The sequence below is a fragment of the Lissotriton helveticus genome, chromosome 3_2, assembly GCF_964261635.1.
Source record: "Lissotriton helveticus chromosome 3_2, aLisHel1.1, whole genome shotgun sequence".
Taxonomy (NCBI): domain Eukaryota; kingdom Metazoa; phylum Chordata; class Amphibia; order Caudata; family Salamandridae; genus Lissotriton; species Lissotriton helveticus.
Window position 1 is genome coordinate 284329304 of NC_136062.1, and position 16853 is coordinate 284346156.

Consider the following 16853-nt stretch of genomic DNA (forward strand, 5'->3'; position numbering starts at 1 on the left):
AGGAACCCCAGACTACTCCAAATCATTCTCCCTTTTCACACACGAAAGAGAGGGATGTGCATTATCTGTCCTGACACAAACGATTGGCCCCAAACAGCGCCATTGCGCCTATTTCTCAGCCACTCTTGACCCTGTACCCAGAGCATTACCAGCTTGCCTACGAGCTGTTGCAGCAGCAGCAGTTTCGATATGACAGAGTGAAGGAATTGTGCTTTCCAACCCCCTTACAGTGTTAGTACCCCATCCTGTTCACACCCTCCTGAATCAGACCAAGACCCAGCACCTGACTAGTGCACGAATGACCGGATACGAGCTGACCCTATTGGCACCACACATTACTCTGAAACGATGCACCACTCTAAACCCAGCTACATTGTTGCCACTGCCTGAAAACGACCCTAATGTAACTCCCCTACATGACTGTGTAACCCTCACCGACGAACAGACGAAGAGTAGAGTAGACCTCCGAGACACTGCCTTCCCTGAACCTGACAGAGAACTATGGGTAGATGGCTCGTGCATCGAACTGCCCGATGGCACCCCCTCAGCCGCATATGCCGTCACCACAGCCCGAACCATTATTGAAACAGCTCGAATTGCCCAGCGATCCGCACAGGCGGCAGAACTGATTGCCCTCACACAAGCATGTATCTTAGCGGCAGGGACAACAGTAAACATTTACACGGACAGCCAGTATGCCTTTGGGGTAGTTCATCATTTCGGGCTCCTTTGGAGGGAAAGAGGATTCCTGACCTCACACGGCACACCGATCTTACATGGAGATCTAGTCTCCACCCTGACTGAAGCAGTCCTCCTCCCCAAACAGCTAGCAGTAATCAAATGCCAAGCACATAAGAAAGTAACGGACAGGGAAATGCACTAGCTGACGTTACTGCCCGAGCCACAGCTGAAAACAGAACGACGACACGAATGTATGTGACCAGGTCACAAGCAGAGAAATGGACAGACGCTAGGACCACTATCAGAGATATCCAACTGACGAGTACACCACACGAACTGACTGAATGGGCTCGGGTGGGACTAAAAGACGATGAAGGCTGCTGGAGGACAAAGGACAAGGACAAATGGCTGTTACCCAATGCATATCTGATCCCCATATTGACCATGGCACACTTACCGGCGCACATAGGTTCCGCTCCCATGACCGAACTGATCACTAGAGTATGGCATAATGACAGGATAGCAGACTCAGCAAAACACCTAGTTCAACAATGCATGGTATGCCTACAACACAATCCAGGGAAAGGGTCAGTAGTGCCACAGGGAGGGTTTGGAGTCCCTGACCATCCGTTTGAAATCCTCCAAATGGATTACATTAGGAGCTATGGTCTGAAATACGTCCTAGTTATTGTATGTGCATTTAGCAAATGGGTGGAAGCTTACCCCACCCGCGACAATACCGCCACCACTACTGTAACGGTGTTGTTAAAAGAGTTTTTGCCACGCTACGGCCTTTGTAGAATTTTATGGAGTGACAATGGCCCCGACTTCGTAGCTGAAGTTATCCAACTCATATTAAAAGGGTTGGGAGTAAAACAAAAGTTCCACGCAGTTTTCCACCCCCAATCTGCAGGCCTGGTAGAAAGGCACAACACCACGCTGAAGCTAAAGCTAGCAAAGATAGTCGCCACCACAGGACTAAAATGGCCTGACGCCCTCCCACTGGCATTGCTATCAATGCGCTCCACCCCAACCAGACACCACTTGACTCCGTACAGGGTTGTCTTTGGCCACCCAATGAACATTTGGGCTGCGCCGAAACCAACCTCCGTCCCGGACATCCTAATGTCTGATTATCTGCATAATCTTACCAAAGAACTAACTGTTATCCACCAACAGGTGCAGCAAGCCATACCAGACGCATCCAGGGGCCTCGGACATGACATCAAACCTGGAGAGTATGTCCTAATCCGGAATTTTCAGAGATCGAAGAGTCTGGAACCCTGGTAGACAGGCCCCTGGCAAGTCTTGATCACCACCCGAACTACACTTCGAGTGGAAGGGAAGAAAAATTGGCTCCATGCGCACCATTGCAAAAGAATATCTCCGACCCTGGCAACGAACGAAAACGTGAACACCCAAGAAGAGCTCCTGACCAAAGGCAGACCAGCCCTGAGTTGTTACCCAAAATTAGAGACACTCGAATTGGCAGAATTTCCCGATCCCACTGTGCCATCCAGAAAAGGGTATAACTTGCGACGAAAGGAGAGTGCCTCGGCAAAGCAGACCACTAACTGAGTCAAAAATCTCAGAGCTGTAGCTAACACTACACAGGTTACCAGGAGAGATGCCAAACAAAGTATGTGGTCCTGCCAGTCACCGAGCCTCTTGAAGGTGATGGAAGATCCCGGACGACCGAAGACCCACCGCAAAGACCCCAAGACTGCAGAGCTGCATAGCACAAAGACAATTGTACTTTTCATCGCATCCCTCATCTGCCTCTTGCTAATGGTCACAGTCTGGATCATAGAAGAGAGTGCTCCTGCTCACCGGACAATATCACCCACTATGCAGCCCACCACCAAGAAAGAACATTATCTGGTCTCACTGTCACCCCATCTCCGAGAACTACGCAAAGAATTTTGGAACAACTCCTTTGTACAACTGCTGCATCAACACAACCTTGCTGCCAATGCCACGAACTGTTGGATCTGTGAGCTGCTACCACATGCTACCTAACATTCTATTCCCTTCATCCCTTCACCCTTCTCTGTTCATGGGTCCTGCCTTGCCTGGCTAATGCTCCTACAAGAGAGCTGCAAAGACAATGCTACATCCGACGGAAAAACCACACAGTTCTACAACGAGTTCTGGCTGAACAAAACTGGAAAAACCTCTGCTCCCTTTTGCCCTCTGACCTCAAACACAACCTTTCAAATGAACATTCCGGAAAAAAAACGAATCGAAATGCAAGTGTTCAACAACCCAGCCAGACCCACCTTCTCATATCTATGAAAACGGACTGCTGCAACTCTGACTGTGGCCCTATCTGTGGTGAACGTCTCAGGCCTTGTTTGCATTGAGGGCCATGGGACGAAAATCATGGGCCACAGATCCTGCCCCATAAAAGGACTCTGAACACTGTCGATCCCCCTTCATTTGTTGCATCACCAAACATGTACTTTGTCTGTGGTACAAAAGCTTACACCTGGCTTCCAAAAGGCTGGGGGGGCACATGCTACATCGCCTTTGTCCTTCCTCCAACGTACGTAGCACCAGCAAGCTATCACAGACAGAAACGCTCAAAAGACACAGAGCAAGCAGACTCCACCGCATCACAGTTCCTCGATGCAGCAAAAGGACTCATCCCTTTGTGGGGTCCGATGGCAAACAGTCGAGCCATCCGACATTTGACCCAAGCAGTCGAAACAGCTTTGAACATCACGGCCGGCATCCTCACCAACAACACAGCTGAGCTGCAGGCAGTCCGCCTCGTGGCTTTGCCGAACCACCTTGTGCTAGATGTGGTACTAGCGGATCGTAGAGGAGCATGCCGAATCATTGGTGCCAGCTGTTGCACCTTCGCCCCAGACTACTCACCTTCCATCTACAAAGCAATCGAACACCTTCACAAACTGACATCAGAGATCCATCAGGAACAAGAAGGTTGGACACTTGGAAGTTGGTTTGGGAACATTTTGAAAGACTAGGGCTGGAAACTGTTGATAATAATATTGGTGCCAGTTTTTGTAATATGTGGTTGCTTCTTGGGAATACAATGCATACCGCCCTTGTGCTCTCTTTTTATGAACTCGATATGCCCTAAGACTTTGGACACTAAATTTGAAAATATGAAAGCATTGTATGACAGAGAGATACAGAATATTATAAACATTGACATAGATTGACAAGATGACGAGGCATGTTCAAAGGAAGGACTGTTAAATATTAGATTGCAATGTGAACATTACCGACGCCATCTTGTCCCACTTAGGCCTCCGCGAGCGCGTAAGCGGCAGCCATTTTAGACACTGTGGCCATTTCGTAACATTGCCGATCGCCTGCACGTCTCCCCGACCTCGTAATCATCCCCCACGCGCTGACAGCCCCCAAGAACACATGCTAGAGTCATAAAGCATCCTCAGCGCGACCCTGCCCACTTCCTGTGCTGAGCCCACATGCCCTTTCATCCCTTGCACACGAACAGACCCTTCGATAGTCCCCTCCCCTGCACCTGGCTGTTCGATCCGATCCCAGACCATAACCAACCAACCCCTGCGGATACAGTTTATTGCCCCCATACAGTAGGATCTCGCCTCCCATCAAAGGGGCCAGAATTAATCAATGACACAACCCCATGAGATCCGACCGATTGTGCGTATTTCAGCTCCTGCCGGAATGCTCAGCTGCACGATAGCAATCACCTACTGAGACCGAGGTGGGTACAGTACTGTTGATATGTGTGGGAACGGGCCCGAAGCGGGGATTCCAAAGATGGTTTACAATACATCAAAGAAATGTCAGGAATGTGTTACACTGCAATAAAGAGATAAAACTGTGTATAAAAGGCCAGGCCACAGAGATGCAGTTAGAGCACCTCGAGACGACACCCTGCTTGTCTGACCTGATGTGTTTTCATTCGAAGAATACATCCGTTTCCTGCTTTCCAATTGCCAGCGCCCGCCTCTTTATCTGATAACTACCGAATGAATTAGAGGCGACTAACGCCAAGCAGTGCTTGAGGATATCTGGGGAAAATCTGCTTATTCATCATTTTTTTTTTTTTGGTTAAAAATTTTTATTGCCATTTTGCACTAGAGGATTGCTATCAAGTTTGCGAATAAAGGAATCGATATACACCGCAAATAAGAGAGGTGAACTAGTTCCCCATGTAATTATAAAGCTCTCTGACATAGTCCCATTTATCACAACCCTAGCACTCGGGTTGACGTAAAGTCCGTGGATAGCCTTAATAAATCCTCTGGTTATTCCACGGTTCCCCATGGCTGCCCATAAGAACTTCCAGGAGACCCTATCAAACGCCTTTTCCGCATCCAATAGAATAAGTGCCATAGGGTCTGCTGACTCCGCTGAATCTACTAGCTCTGCTCGCGCAGGCTGTGTCTCCATGACAACGAAGAAAGCGTGGGCCTTACAGCACGTATTGCCTGAGTTAGCAGATGACGGCTGAAGGCTGACGGGTGACGGGTGACGAGGCATGAAGCACCGCGCCACGCCGAGAGCAGAGCAAGCTGAGTCGCAGATCGACGGTGATGGTGAGGTGGTAGGAGGTATATAGCGGTGGGCAAAGACCGGGCAGGGCAGGGCTTGGTGCAGGGTGCAGGGTGCGAGACACGCTGAGTCGCTGAGTCGCCCGGATGCACGCTACGGGTACTGAAACTGACTAATAGCGGGTAGCGATGGATATGTCATCTGTCATATGCCCGTGTTGAGCTATTTGTCTTATAAATGCCGCAACCTTACAGGGTTATCCATCCGAGAGTCTGCAGCTCTATGAGGTGTTATTAAACCGCTGTTCAATCTGCCGCTCGGATGAGCATGAGACTGCCGCCGCTTCTCGGTTGCCGCTATCCCTCAGTCCTCCGCACCACTCTGCAGCCCTCCGCTCTCAAGGCACTCCAGCGAGGCCAGGACTCTTTCCAGTGTCTCTCTCCAGAGGTACAAGCGGAAGGTGGCAGGAAAGTAAAAACAGTCTAATCCTGAGTAAGATACTGCTGACCTGTGTAGACCATAATCAGAGCTCGGATATAGTACAGTACAGTACTTACGGTTACAGGCTTACAGGGTACAGGCTGTGGTTGTAGCTGTGGTTGTAGCTGCAGTCTCTCATGCGGAACTCTTTTTCTTGTTGTGGCTGTTGTGGCTGTTACGAGCTGTTATGAGTTGTTACGAGTTGTTACAAGTTGAAGGGTTTACTTGTATGATGCTTGTAAGACTCCGGAACACCGGGACATTCACATCCAGCCCATTAGCACACTAGCACTAGCACTAGCACACGCACCCCAGTTGACAAATCCGCTCGATGTCTTTAGCCCTTAGCCCTGAGGTAGCACCACCTCCAGTCTTGAAGTTTTCAGAGCCGTATCTCTTCATTCTCACAGCTCTCACAGTTCTTGCAGCATTTCGATTATGATAAGGAGTTGCCTTTAACTTAGCGGTTAGCGGTTATACGTTCCTCTGCATTTTTTTCTCCGCTTTCTCCAGTTTCCCGCATGGGCAAACTGATATTCAGGCCAGGACTCACAGAGCGATGCTGCTGCTGCGACCGCTCACACCGACGCCATCTTGCCTCTCCAAGCACCACTTTTCCTGAAAAGCCACTGCGAATAACCTATTTTTTTTTTGCATTTAATCTGCTACAAAAAAAGCCGAACAGTATTTTGTACCATCATATACTTCAAGTTATCACTGCAAAGAGTCTAGCATCCTTCACTTATGGCTGTGAATTAATGAAAGGCAGTGATGCAATCATTTTAAACTCACTTTTAAACATTGAAGTGTTGGGTCTTACTCTTGTGAATTTTGAACCCACCCACCAGGCGGGACATCTTTTAGATTGTGTCTGTTCCAACTATCATAACTTGACAGTTAAATCCCTCTGTCCTCAAGTATGGACAGATCATTTTTTTATTCCCTTCAACATACTTGGAGTTTTGAAACCCAGTACACATTCTGTAAAGGGTAAGAATTGTATTAATATTAATACTGCCCCAGACTGGAAGGTACTAGCCAGTAGACCTGATGTTATTGAGAAACTTAAGGACAGTGTGTCAGTTATGGTTGGTCATACTTTAAAAGACAATCAAAACTTTTGTAACTGGATTGTGGGAGCAGGCACTCTACTTAAACCATCCAGAAATCAGAACTTGAAATCTAGAAACATTAAAAGGAATGCCCCATGGTTCTCAACAACCTTAAAACTTGAATTATGTGAAGTCAAAACCCTGGAACGTAGGTGGCGTCGAAACTATGACATCGACGCACGAAATATTTACATAGCAGCAAGACGAAAGTACCATGGCGGAATAAAGCTCGCGAAAAAAACTTACTATCTACAGGCCATATCCTCAGCAGGACAGGAACAAAAAGCAATCTTTAAGATTGTTAAGGATTTCATGAACCCGTCAGCTCTATCGCAAGAGATTCCCCCCTCACAAGATTTATGTAATGCGATATCTGACTACTTTGTGAACAAAATCTCGGATATTACTAATGCCTTCCCACCAGTAGATATCACAACGACTGCTGTTGAAGCGACGGTGGAGAGGATATCTCTCCCTTGCTTTGATGATTTCGCCCCAGTATCCCTGGAGGAATCTGCTAAAGCAATTTTAGCCAGCAAATCAGGATCCCCTTTTGACCCCTGCCCCCCTCCGGTGTTGCATCTTCTAATAGAGTTGGTTAACCCAATGATCAACGGGATTATTAACTCCTCTCTAAAGACGGCAACCATCCCTAACGATTGGAAACTTGCCGCTGTTAAGCCACTCCAAAAAAAGGCCCTTGCCGATCCTACTACCCTGGCCAACCTGCGCCCTATCTCCCTGTTACCCATTTTATCTAAACTGACTGAAAAGTTTGTTAACAGCCAACTAACCAACTTTTTGGAGAAGAATAACGTTCTCCATCCTAATCAGTCAGGATTTCGGTCAGAACACTCCACCGAATCAGCCCTACTCTTCACCGCAGAAACGTTAAGGGCAGCAATGGATCAGGGAAATAAGGCTGTCCTCATCCTATTGGACCTGTCGGCAGCCTTTGATACGGTCTCACATAACATCTTAGTGGACCGCTTGGCTGCCGCAGGGATAGGAGGACAGGTTTTGACATGGTGTAGAAACTTCCTTGCCAACAGACACCAAATAACTGTGCTAGGCCCGTATCAATCTGAGGTTAATGTAGTCAGCTCAGGGGTCCCTCAGGGCTCTAGCCTGAGCCCGGCTCTTTTTAATCTTTATATGGTACCCCTGATGAGGCTGATCGCGTCATTCAAGATCAGCTCTATCTCATACGCTGACGACACCCAATTGATATTGGTGTTGGATAGGGAGCGTCCAGAGGCCGAGGAAGATCTTAAGGACTGTCTTGCAGCCATCTTTAAATGGATGACAAACAACCATTTAAAGTGCAACGCCGGAAAAACTGAAATCTTACCTATAGGGAACAACAACCTTTTTTCCCCAACAGTATGCTGGCCAGCAGAGGCTGAAGTGCCCCCAAATACAATCACTTCTGCCCGTAATTTGGGCATTAAATTTGACCATCAGCTGTCTTTTAAACCTCAGGCCGTGGCAGTGGCAGGTATGTGCTTTCAGATCATCAAAGCACTAAGGAAGTTCTTTGACCTTCTTCCGTTATCTGCGAGGAAAACTGTTGCAGTGGCCCTAATCAGTTCAAGGCTAGATTACTGCAATGGACTATATGCCGGAACAAATAAACTGGTGCTTCACAAACTACAAATGGTCCAAAATGCGGCAGCCCGCCTTGTACTGCGTCTGCCCCGTAAGTCATTGCCTCGGCAGCATTGAATACTCTTCATTGGCTGCCAATAGGCAAAAGAATTTTGTTCAAAATTCTTTTGATTACCTTTAGGGCTTTTCACCAACGCGGTCCAACCTATTTATATAATGGGTTTAAAAGATATTATCCAAATCGTTGCTTAAGATCTGCTCATCAGAACTTACTCACTCCCCCCCATTTTAAGTTGGCTACAAAAGGTGGCAAATCTCTTTTTGTATTGGGAACTAAAGCCTCGAATAAACTTCCATTACATGTGAGATCAATCCCCCAGGAAACCCATTTCAGGAAGGCATTGAAAACTTGGATTTTTTCTTTGTCGGACGCCATCTGCAGGACCCTAGTGTAGTGTGTGATGTAAAAGTTAGTGACACTTTCCTTTTTTTTCCCCACAACTCCTCCATCTGAGTTGTCTATACGCCAAGATACTCCTTGGAGTGAAAGTTGCGCGGTAGAAATGTCCTTTACATTACATTACACATTACTCCTATCAACCTTTTTCGCAAAGTTATTTGCCCTGCCACAACACATCTTGCAATCCCAGGTCAGATTGGAGTTTGGCCTTTATCATCAAGGACCAGTAAGGAATGGAGCTCTTATTAAATTGTGTTGGAAGCCTAGATCATCTCTCCCTGACACAGTGGCTCCCTTGTGTTGGCTGGAAATGTGGAAGCAGCCATACTGTCAAGCCTCTTGGCACACTGCTTTACAGCAGGCTATCCAAGCCCTAAAACTAGCAGAAGCATGGAATTCAAGGATGGAATATACTGCCTTCAAGTGAGTAACCAACAAAGCTGCAAAACTTTAATCCCGAAACCTTTACAAAGCAGACTTTGCTCACAAATGGCATGCCTAACTACTAAGTCCCATCAGGATCCACATGTCTTCCTCTCACTAGATGCAGAAAAGGTGCTTGCCGCTGTTTGCTGGTCCTTCCTGGAACAGACGCTACAGAAATTTGGCTTTGGACCCCTTTTTTGACAATAAATAGCAGTGTTATACCAAAATCCAGTCATATCAGTTAGGGTAAATGGGAAAATGTTGACAGAATTTCCCATAGGCAGGTGTACCCAACCGGGTTGTCTCCTAGCCTCACTCTTGTTCACCCTCACATTGTAGTCTCTGGCATATGAACTGAAACTACATCCGGGTGTGTGGGGGTTCTGCATCTCTCCAACTGATGAAATGGAAGAGAAAGTGTCCTTATATGTGGATGATATGCTTCTCTGTGTGACAGACCCTATGAACACCCTCCCTGTCCCAGATACTGGAGAACTATGGGGTCCACTCAGGGTACAAGATCAATAGAGATAAATCATACTTTACACTCTGCATGTCTTACCTGCTGCAATGGCATTACCCGGGGGCCTTAGGGTGATTGAAGACAGATTTAAATACTTGGAACTATTTATGACTCCCCAGAAAGAACTATGTGCAAGTTAGAATCTGAGGCGGGTGCTGTCCAACTTTCAGACTGATGTTGCTAGGTGGAGAGGTCTCCCCCTTTTATTGATGGGGCGAACTGCCCTCTTTAAATGATCATGCTTCTGAAATTGTTGTATGCACTCCAACACACATATTTTCCTTTTCCCCAAATGGTTTTCACCAGAATTAATGAGGGACTGAGGTCACTGCTGTGGGATGGGGGGCACCCAAGGATATCACTCAGAGCACTACAATGCTCTCAATACAATGGGGGGCTGGCGCTCCCCGACATTGAAGGCTATTACTGGGCGGCACACCTAATTAACATCAATGATGGGTCCACGTTCCACAGGATCACCCAACGTTTAGGCTCAAATGGACGGATTTGGAACAGCTCACCTACCTACACTACCATTATGGAGGGAGGGGCTCCCATAGATTGGCAGGTTAGGGTGAACACTCAAAATCACAAGGAACACACCTCTTTGGAAAGGAACATGGCTGAAGGAGGAGCCAAATTGCGGGGCTTTAAGGCATGGGGCGTTATCGGTCTCTCTAAATTCAAGGACATACTGGAGGGGGGAGATATTGTTTCCATTACCACAGTTCAAAAGCAGTACCATCTCCATTCAGCTCAATTCTTAAAATATGCTCAGCTCCATCATGCATGGCGGGAAGTAGGCCTAGGTGGGACTTGAATCCCAGAATATGCCCCTCTCAAATAACGCATCCTAGTGGGGAAACGAGGCAGAGGTGCCAGATCCCAGACGTCTAGAACAATGAACAATAATATACCACATTCACTGGGCCACCACAGGAAGAGATTGCGTAAGGACTTGCATGAATTTGAGGATACTGATTGGGAGGTGGCACTGATGCGTCCATGTGAGGTTTCAATTGTGCCTCATACAGTTTAAAATCCTTCACAGAGTGTAATATGACCTTATATGTATGCAGTCTATATATAGACTGCATACCATGGGTAGGGCACAGACGGCAATCTGTCTACGTTGCACTGAGGCAATAGGTTCCTTTTTTCACATGATATGGAAATGCCCACTAATCCATAATTATTGGTCCACTATTATCCAGGAACTCTACTGTATACTAGAAACATAAATCTCACTATATCCAAAATACATACTATTGGGTATCCTTAATGATGTTGATCTCCCTCGCTTCAAGCTCCTGTTCAGTGCTTTGGGCTTGGTGGTAGGCAATAGGGACAAAGCGAGGCAATGGGGGAATGGATCTATATATGGAGGCTGACAAGGTAAGGAAACAGCCTTTACAACAAGGTTTTTACCACGTTGTACCTTTACAACCCATGTTTTTAGAACACATATGCTTTTACAACGTATGCCTTTACCATGCTTTTAAGGTAACTTCAAGGGTCTCCCCCACAAATACGCTTTTTATATATATAAATAAATATATATATATATATATAAATAATGCATTGTAAAACATGTGTGGTAAAGGCATGCAGAGTATTTTGCAGCAATGTTCTGTCATACAACTAGAAGGTAACACACCAGAGATGGGGTTGTCCCGTAAATTTTACAAGGTCTGGGATGGAGGACATACTATGGGTTGGATCCTACCAAAAAGTCTGTTATGAGCCCCAATGTACCCCAATATAGACCTGGCTAGTTATACAACCTTTTACCTACATCTGTCCTACCAATGTTCTACATAACGGTCTGGTGCTAACCTTTTACCTATTTAGGTGCTACATGACTGTCATGTGGTTTTATCCGAAAACTAGCCTCATGTATTATGCATGAGGATTCTCTGTATCACAGCAGGATTACCATCTTCTGCATAATAACTCTGTATAAGGGTCACCTCCTTTGACATCCTTGCCCGACATGCCTATGGTACCCTTCTAGGTAGAACCCCAAGGCTACCTTTTGGGTATATGAGCACTACATCTTCGCTGGGCAAACCAGAGGAGAAAAAAGACTTCCATGCTCGCATCGGGGGTCGTTCCTTAAGCCTTAAGGCTCCCCAGCTGTGGAACTAATTGCCTCTTGCTTTACGCAGCATTCCTAGTTTGCTCTTGTTCAGGAAAAATCTGAAGACCTGGCTTTTTAATCTTTAGGTTGCTTTTTTTCTTTATTTCATTTTTCTTTTCTTGTTTGTTCACTGTTATGTTTTTTAATTGCTGAGCCGCCTTCTGAAAGCGCCGGGACACTCTTGTTGAGTAGCCGTGCGCTATATAAATAATAGTTAACATAACATAACATAACATGCTGAGACGCTGATGCGAGACGCTGAGGTTCCTGTCCTCAGACACTCCAGCACACAGAGGTCTGACATCCCTCGCAGGGTGTCCAGCTCAAGACCAAGATGGGGTCCTTCAGTCTCTCAATTCAGTTAATGGGGTTGGTATTATCCTAAGGGTTTTCTTGGCTATACACCTACATACATGCTAGCTACATTGAGGTACATCTGGTTAGGGTTGCATCGTAGGAGTACTCATTATTACTGTCATGTATTCATATGCCTGCATATATTCATTGTTTTAGCACTATGGTAGAATTCTACCTCTTCTTTACTCTGCTGGTGCTTATAACCGTATATATCTGTTTCTGTCTCATGGTTGTTGCAGCACACATATTTTACACTAGAACGATGCTGGGTCAATAAATGCTTATTGAAAACGTCCCCACCGTTGATTCTGTGTATCTATCTGAGACAAAGTGAGCACGAGTGACTTAGCGAAAAATACTGTGCTGTTTCCATGATCCCTGAGGAGACAGGGCTGTCATGTTTGATAGTTGCCAGAAGCTATTTGCTCCTCGGTAAGAGGAGCTCGTAGTGGCACTGTGAGCTAGCTGGACTAACAGACTAACGTATCCTTTGGGGGTGTCTGGAATCAGTCTGGACACCACACCCTTAGTTTATATTGTCTAAAGGCGCAGATCCTATATAGATTTGTAGGAACTTAACGACACGTCTTCTGGAACAGCGAATTACATACCAGTGGCACAGGTTCAACCGGACTGAGAGTTATAATGTTATACCACAGAGTAGCAGCCGTGGGTCAATTTTGTGTACTTTGATCTTTAAGTCTCTGTGCCTGAATGATACTGAAACCAGGGCTTTAAGTGGGCTGGATCTCATCGGGTCTGAGCACCAGCAGTATTTTTAAGGATGCCTCGAAACGGGTCTCTATCGGGCTCTGTTTTGTGCCTTGGCACAGGAGGTCCGTTTTTTTCAAGCATTGTAGGGGAAGGGAAATCCTTTAAAGAGAGTCATTTTCTCTCTGGATTTCTCTTCTCTTTTCGGAACTAAGGGGCAGCAACATTGTTGTGGTGCTACCGGGGCTTTATGTGGAAGCTTTTTAAATATTATATACAAGCCACAGTTGTTGCTTATTTATCTTATGCAATTAACAACCATTGGCAAAGCCAATAATCCTGACTTTTAAGTATGATGTTACTTGGATGCAATGACAGAAACAACAAAATACCATTCGGGCGGCACACTATGCTAAGCACAAACTTTTAGCTTACGTGTTTTAAGCCACACCCTTAATTACATTGGCCGCGCCCCCTTGAGCGACCTCCCAGTTTTTTCATTCCACTTAAAGCCCTGACTGAAACACATTCTACTACTATTTTTCAATGCCTGTGTTTTATATTCGCTAGTAGTAGCGCCAGTGATTGGCTTGTTTTCATTGGTTATTTGTGCAAAGTCAAATAAGAAATACATAGTAAAAACAAACAAATGGCATGCCTAGGCAGTCTTGTCATCATATGCCGCCTGTGGCCCACTGTCATATTTGTCCTGCCGTCCCACAATGACTGCCCTTTAGAATAGACATTCAATCCAACAGTCTTGTAAGGCAACTAGGGTCCTGCTCCAGTCATCCAAGTAGCTGATACAGTAAAAACGTTTTTGATACCCTAACGCATGCCAGGACTCTCCATCGACACAAACGTCCTGACACCTGAACCAGTGGGTCTCCAACAGCAAGGACACTAAAGCCTTGGTTTGTATTTTCGAGAGCGGACGTGCTGGACCGTAACCTGAATCCATCTACACACCCAGCAGCACTTTATTGAGCCCCAACAATTCTATTCAACTGTTGGCAACTGTCACAATGGCACTTGATGTTTTTGTCCAAACATGAGCATCCATATAACAATCTAATTAATGGGACTTCTATTAGAAGAAGCCGCCATCATCGTCTACCTGCAACATCGAGTTCTCACATGCCCTATTAAGTTGTTTGCACATAAGCACTTTAAAAGAGAGCAAGAGGTTTAAAATCATTATGTCTATTTTTCATCATCTCCTAGCAATATTGTGACCGCACATGTTAGAACAAATGACTCCAAACATTTGCACTTGAACTGTATTTACTTTATATGTACTATCACTTTATGCTGCGGGTTCTCTGTTCAGAGTATAATTGGGGAATCTTTGGCCATAGTGGGTGTTCTCAGGAATGATTTGTTATGAGTGGTTTTAACAGTTTTTAAAAATTGAATAGAGGTATATTGTAAAGATTTTAATTAATTTGGTAATAAAGATTATTCATTCATTCTATCCAATTATTACCTAAATGTTACCTTTTAGTTGCTAAATGTGACACGTTTACTACTTTCTCCCAGAGCATCTTACCATTTTTGAGAGAACAATTATCAGTTCAAAAACAGATTTCTGAGAGTTACTTAGTGGGAAGTTGACAGAAACAAGTACATAATTGGTAAACGATCCAAGCATGGCAGCTAGAACTCTTACCAATACTCCCTCCTTTTGGATACTCTCTCCCTTTCCACACTGTCTTTAGTGGCTACCAGGGGGAAAAGCCCCCGACTTTTTCAATTTATTTAAAATTAAGTTATTATTTTTGTTCTCGTATTCGTACCACCTGGTGATGAAATCAATTTAGCTCACAGCCTATGTTCCGCTGAAAAAATCTTCCAACTCATCATCAATTTTGTATTCCACAGACTCTTCCTTTGGGGTGGTAACTAAGACAAAATATTGGAAGCTCACACTTCTGGCCCCCCCATTACTTAAAAACTCATGTTTTTCTGCCAATGACCATAATTTTCGGGAATTTTCAGCCTTGATATGCTAATCACAGTGCACACTAATGGCATGGAAAGAGTCAAGGACAAACCAAAGTGAGAATCAAGCTGTATACCCCATCGTAGGACCTTAGATTCAGTACCAAAAAGAAAAAAGAAAATTACAATTATTTGCATTATTGTGGTTTGGAACTTTTATTATTAAAGCAACAGATCAAAATGTTGTGTTTCTGTATTTGAAGGTCAGTGCAACTCCATGCCTGTGATTCTGCCTTTTGATTTCTGCTTATTAGACTGATTGACGAGTACCTTTCCAGGGAGTGGAAAATTTCGTAAATGTTCGCATAAAATTTTAACAAAAGATGTTAAATTATGCACAATGCCTCTCGGGTGCCACTTTACAGCTTAATGAAAAATGTTGTGCATTTTGCACACTTCGCTAGTGTAAATAAATTACGTGTACACATTTATATGTACAGCACAATGAATGAAACTATATTCTTGCTAGTACCGGTAGACGTGAGTAGAGGCGGATAATGTATTGTTTAACTGTTCATTCATCAGAGATTTGCAGTGCTCAAGCCTAGACGGCTTCGGAATCATTCCATTTATAAAGATATTGCAATAACTGCTGTCAGCGACTGGTAAAATGGTCATATTTCAGGTTTTTACTAATTCCAACAGGCAATTGTGTTGTGACCTGATTTGTTTTAAGGAGTAACAGATTGTTTTACGTATTTATTTATTTAATGAAACTTATAAAGCGCGCAAATGTCCGAGGGCGTCTCGGCGCTGAGAACATGACAGTAAGCTAGAAAACTCTATAGGTCAGGCAACAGCTGGTTATTGATTGAACAACCAAGTTTTAATTTTTCTTCAGAAGACCATCAGGGATTGAGAGGATCGGACCTCTAGGTCCAGCGAGTTCCATAATTTAGTTGTGGAGACCACAAAACGCCTGTTACCCCAAGAAACAGTTTTGGTTCTTGGTACAGACATCAAAAGAGCATTTGTAGATTGGGAAGGTCTGTTGGGTACATGGAAGGTTAAGGCAGTTAAGAGAAAGCGTGGACCTTGGTTGCGGGACGCTTTATAGGCGATGCATAGTGCCTTGAACTTTTTTCTGTTTTTCACAGAGAGCCAATGGTAGCTTTTGATTACGTGGGCAATGGGCTTGAACTTTGGGGTTGCCGAGAGCATTCTAGCAGCCGCATTCTGCACTGACTGCAATTTGCGAATGACCTTCTGTTGTGCATTCATAAAGAGTCCATTGCAATAGTCCAAGGAGGACATCATAAAAGCAGTGACCAATGTTCTACCTGCGCAGGAAGGTAGATAGGGTAGAATTTTTTTATTTGTTTTGATTTTATAAAAGGAAGCAGAGACAATGGCATTTGCATGAGCAGCAAATATCAGCTTTTCATCAAGAACAATTCCACGATTTCTGACCTTGGTAACTGGGTTAGGAGGGGGACCTAGATCAGAAGGCCACCAAGAGTTAGACCAAGTTGGGTAGAGTTTACCAAAAACCATTACCTCCGTTTTATCGGAGTTAAGTTTAAGACAGTTATCTGTCATCCAGTCACTGATGACAAGCATGCCTTGCTGGAAAGTGGTCGCTAACTTTTCTCCATTGTTTTTTATCGCCAGCACCAACTGGGTGTCGTCTGCGTATGATGTTAGGCTCATCCCATATGACTTGATGATTCTAGCTAAGTCCGATACATATATGTTAAAAAGCGTCAGGCTTAGGGATGAGCCTTGAGGGACACCACATGGTAATGTCATTTGGGCAGAGTGGTATTTGCCCAACATGACCATCTGGGAACGGTCGGAGAGGAAAGAGAGCAACAGGTCTCTGGCTCTATCCTGAATGCCCAT